Consider the following 6,000-nt stretch of genomic DNA (forward strand, 5'->3'; position numbering starts at 1 on the left):
GGGCATTTTTTCTACACATGAAACACCGTCGGCCGTGGCCGGGACACCAGAAAATACACTCTTTAAGGGATTTATCTGGGTAGCCGTAAAAACGGCTTTTGTGTGCAGGCAAGCGGGTAATGGAACCGGCTTGTTGGCTGCTAAATACGCTGGACCAGTCACATTTCCTGGAACTGGACGAGCGGCAAGCTTTGGTGGAAGTCCGGCCGCAGCGGGACTTGGACACCGTCGCTTTCCTAGGCGTGCTAGGACGATTTCGGGGCCTCTGGCTTCAACGCAATCTTCTGCCGCGGGCCACGCGGGGCGGGGCGGCGGCCGGATGAGCGAGAGCGCGGTCTCGAGCTCTGGGTTTGGCGGCGTTGAGAAGAGGAGGCGGCGGGCGGAGGCTTAGGCTGTGAGCTCTGAGCAGACGGTTTCGCACGGCCTGCTGCAGAACCGGAGCGCTTCGGGAGGAAGTGCTTCATGGCCTGGGTCACTTTCTGCACCTCAGCGAACCTATCAGCGAAATCTTTGACCGAGGTTCCGAAGAGGCCGGCAGGGGAAAGCGGCGCGTCGAGGAACGCGGTGCGTTCTGACTCAGTCATGTCAGAGAGCGTAAGCCACAGATGTCCCTCAGACACGGTGAGCGAGGCCATGCTCCGTCCAATGGCCTGTGCTGCTGACTTGGTGGCGCGAAGAGCGAAGTCTGTAGCGCTCCTCAAGTCCGGCACGCAGATTGCGTCAGGTCCTCTCTCGTCCAGCTGGCGGAGGAGATCGGCCTGGTATATCTGAAGCGTGGCCATAGTGTGCAACGCTGACGCGGCCTGCCCGGCGGCGGAGAAAGCGCGGCGGAGCAGGGCTGACGTCGTGCGGCAGGCTTTTGAGGGCAGCGCCATCTTAGCACGCCGTCCAGCAGAGGGCGGGCATAAGTGCGCTGCAATAGCCTCTTCGACCGGCGGTAGGGAGTGGTAGCCTCTGTTCTTTGCGTCGTCGACAGCGGAGAACGCCAAAGAGACAGAGGATCGTGTCCTGGCCGAAAAGGGGAGCCCCAAGACTTAGCGACTTCTTCATGAAGCTCAGGAAGAAAGGGCGCTGGCTTGGATGCAGGTGAAACGCGCTCCCCAGGCAGGAAGTAGCCATCCAGCCGGTTGTGAGCAGGCTGCTCAGGCGTAATCCACTCGAGGCCGAGGCTTGCCGAGGCCTGAGTGAGCACGCGCATGAGCTCCGCCTCAATGCTCGCTCTCTTTCCCGTAGAAGCACGGGCAGGGGGGGCGGGATCCTCAGAGCTCGCCCAATCCTCACTGCCTGATGCTATGAGAGAGCAGGAATCCCCCTCTCGTAGCAGCGCGTCGATCTCATCAGCGTCATCGACAGAAGCGGCGGCAGACCGCGGCCGCTGTCCGTCCGGAAGTGAAGCTGATGAAACCGGAGAAGCAGGCGGGCGCACCGGCGAGCTTTGACGGCTGAGAGAGGGCTCCGGGATTCGCTGAGCGCGGCGCTTTTTACGGCGCGGCACAACAGCAGGTGTGGGCGCAGTCTCGTTGAACAGTGCCAAGCGAGTCCTCAGAGTCGCTAATGGCAACAGCTCGCAGAGATGGCAGCCGCCATCAGCGAGCGCGAGAGCTGCATGTTCTTGACCCAGACAGGAAGCGCAGATGACATGGCGGTCCCCGTCGCTGAGTGTGGCTTTGCACGAGCCACAAGCAGGCATCTTGAAAAAGACGCAGCTCTTTTAGATAGTGTGAGTCGCGCCGGCGAACACACACACACACAGTGCAATAAAGGATATGGGCGCTGGATAGCGCAGCAGGAAGGCGATGAAGGCGGCGCGGCCAGCAGCTTCGTCGACTCGTCCCGCTGAGGTGCTTCTTCAACAGCGCGGCTTCTTCTCGGATCCAGCGATGTGAGTTGCTTCGCTGAAGGATGAAAAATCAGAGAAATAATGCCTGCGAGCGGTATTTATAGACCTAAGCCACGCCCGTCTCGGCGGGACGTGACCCAGAGGGCGCGAAGCGCCCTCATTGGGTCTGACGTCACTCTAGGTCTCGCTCGATAGGCTTAAGCAGTTGCCAGCAGACCAGCCAATAGGCGCGGGAGCTGCCTCGCCTATGTCTGTATGCTGCCGCAACGCGTTTTACATTAATACAAAATTAAAGGATAATTTTTTGGCTTCAGTATTCTCGTGGAAAAGGATTTTCCCCTAGCGTATTCTACGCAGTACGAGAGTATCTCTCGTAAGAGAACTGAACAAAGGAATTCACAAGCTGTGATGATGACGCGCTTCTACAGTTATTAACATCATACATTTATCAAAAAATGTACGTTTATAACACACTACTTTGTGCAATATTTTCTTGGCATTATAGCCAACATAAGTAAAAACTGCTGCTAGTGCAATACAGCTGGTGAGGGAGTAACGGAGAATTTGAAATCTTTCTCTCTTCATGTTTCTGGAAAACAGAAAGTTTCTTTGTTCATGTAAGTGCCATTAATACAGATTTCATTCACTCATGTGTATTGCACTACATGTTCACCTTTAACATTTTAGAGGTTCAACCTGTGAACCTTTGACTAATGTTTGTAAACTGGACTGAGAGCTCCACTGCACAACACATTTATTAAATGCAACAGATATTAGAGACAAAGTTTGATGACAAGGACCACATCTATTTAAAGCACACTCTGGTAAAAAAATAAAAATAGCACTATTTATAACAATTTTCTGCTTTAAACACTAGAGAGCGATGATGTGCCAAAATATCCACCAGAACATATTGAAAAGACCTTTGATTCTGGATGCTATACGGAGCCCCCCTAGTCCCACTTTGGCAAAAAAAAAATTATTATAACTATCTTGTGGCCTCAAGATAGTATCTCGTGGCCTCAAGATAGTATCTCGTGGCCTCAAGATACTAACTTGTGGCCTCAAGATAACTCGTGGCCTCAAGATAGTATATCTCGTGGCCTCAAGATAGTAACTCGTGGCCACGAGAAAGTGAGTTTTTTCAAGGCGAACGGTTAATGTTAATGTTTCCATGGCGACGCGTCACGCGATTGACCGCAGCCACAATTATGACAGATGTGTCGCTTTTATTTCGCTTTTCCTTTTTTATTCAAAATATTCACAAACTTGCTTACCATGTCATCAACTAGCCTATCTGATATTCCGATTCTCACATACGTGTAAGTGAGTGTGTTTAGTCGTTTAAAAACCTTTATAAATAATCTTTATCTATAATAACACGATGGGCGCTGCAATGTTGTCCGTCGGATTTACAGCACGTGAATTCATCAGTTTCTCCTGAAATAAATGCAAGAAAGTGGCCGGTGAACTGAGAAGAATACACTCTAAAAAGAGATGTGTTAAAAAACAACACACAGCATGTGTTGATGGTATTTTGACACATGTTGTGTATATTTTTAACACACAATGTGTGTTCAAGTGTAACTCTGGATAGAATAGCACTGGATGGAGGAGAGTTTGTGTTTATGAAAAAAAATTATAGGTATATTTTATATGGTATCCCATAAAATGCTCTAAAATAAATAAAGCAATACATTCAAATAAATAAATTAAATCTTAATTCATGAAAACTTAAAGATTAACGGGTGTTTTTTGGTAGCCAATCACATCATGCCTCTTTTTCAATGTCTTTTTCAAATGCTGCTTTCACGTGTTATTAATAACCAGATTAACTTTATTTCTGTCAGACTCTACAGAAGCTCTTATTGAGAATTAACAGGTTTTGGTGTTGACGATTCATTGAATGTTTCATTTAAAGTCACCAGAATCGTGATTAGTGTCAGCTTTATTTGGGCTCTTGACCTTTAACTCTTTAACATTCGTTTTCTGTGATTGCTGTAAATGTGTAAATAATCATGAGAAAAATATGTTTAGATGATAATATTATCACCATGGATATGTAGTGTTGTTAAGCTCAGCAAGAGTTCAATATTTATAAGATTAATGTAATATTTAAAAGATGACTTTTAAAAGGATTAGCATATTACAATTAGCTTAAAATTAGTTTTTAAATGTACAGTGCATACAGGACTTTACAGTCTATGGTATCAAGCAGACATCAAGAATCAGCGTATGAATCTCAACAATGGTGACAAACATAAAGCTTCATGCCGCAATGCATGCTGGGTGCCACCATAGTACAAATCTCATCCATGACTCCCAGCATGCATTGCGGCATGGAGCTTTTTGTTTATCACCATTGTTGAGATTCATACGCTGATTCTTGATGTCTGTATTTGTCTAGTTTCTGCTGCAGATTAAAATTTTTAGAAAACATTTTTTATTATGATGGATAGCATGATGTAGTGTCACAAGATTGTTATAACTAGCAAATAAATAAATTAAATGCACACCATCCATATACTCAAAGACTTGATCAGATCAGCACTTGTTGATTATGACATCATCAAGAAACATCTGATCATATTTTCTCTCACCATAACAAATGTAGGCCTATTTTATTAAAATACAGTTAAAGCAGCCAGAGAAAAACTAAAAGAAGAGTAAAGGGTCAAGAGCTCAAATAAAGGAGCCATTAATCACGATTCTGGTGACTTCAAATAAAACATTCAATGAAACATCAACATCTAAACCTCAGTTAATTCTCAATAAGAGCTTGTCTATGTAGATTCATGATGTCTAAACCATCCAAATGTTCAAACAAACTCTTTATTAAATGTCACTGGACTCCATAAACACAAGTTAACAATACGTTTCAGTGTTCATCCAAACACTCAGTTGTAAAAACACAGGAAGTAACTCTGGCAAATACACACCGACTACAGTCACATGTGACACATATCTGACACAAGTTGTGTAACTATAACACATTAGTGTGTAAAAGGTTTCAACACACTCCCTGTGTTAAGAACAATAACACACTGGTTGAGTTAAAAGTAACACAAAATGTGTTGTCCTTAACTAGACACACAGGTGTGTTAAGATATAACACAGGTTGTGTTGTTTTTAACACATCCGTTTTAAGAGTGTAGAGTAAACTTTATAGTTCCTTGTCTTGCACTATGTTTGTCTAATATGAATAACACATGTCGGCAAATTATATTTGAATAGATTGTTATTGCTGCTTCCACAGACATCAGTGTGTTTTACAAACTCCAAATGTATTGTTTTACTCGTGCTTATGTGTATTTAAATAGCCTATCTGAAACCAAAAATAAACATTATGAAGTTGAAAAACTGCTTAGTTGTGATGACAGCGCTGAACGCGTCCGACTCTGGCTCGTTTAAAAACCTTTATAAATAATCTTGATCTATAATAACATGAGATGGGCGCTGCAATGTTGTCCTGTCAGTCGGATTTACAGCACGTAAATTCATCAGTTTCTCCCGAAATAAATGCAAGAAAGTGGCCGGTGAACTGAGAAGAATAGAGTAGCCTAAACTTTATAGTTCCTTGTCTTGCACTATGTTTGTCTAATATGAATAACACATGTCGGCAAATTATATTTGAGTAGATTCCCAGCAAACACATTTACGTTGTGGCAACGTCTCTGGCACGTTGCATTTCTGCTATGGCAACGTCGCTGTATACGTGCTCGCAACATTGTAACAACGTAGAATTGTAAGACGTGACAGGGCTGTAGCAACGTTGTTGCGCGACATCCAGCAACTGAGAGACGACGTTCTGACAATATTTTTATATGGTGTATTTTGTTAGATAATTATATACTTTTTATAATTTATTGTTTATCTATATTATTTAATGGGGCTATCAACACCTGCAAGTGTAGCCTACACTTTAAAGAGTAAAAATGACAGAAGGTTTCGTTAATTCAACTTTATTAAAATTGCATATAATCAAATTGCACTTCCAAAAGTCATACATTCAGTCATACAAAAAAACATAAAAATGAACGAATACACATTTATTTTAAGTGTAATAAATAAAACATGAAAAGCAAAGGCAGATCAGAACATTTAATGAACAAAACCGGGTCTGTATGGCAGACAGTAGCCGAGCAGGTGTCACCGGGGAA

This window comes from Abramis brama (assembly GCF_963993115.1).
Source record: "Abramis brama genome assembly, chromosome: 6".
NCBI lineage: Eukaryota > Metazoa > Chordata > Actinopteri > Cypriniformes > Leuciscidae > Abramis > Abramis brama.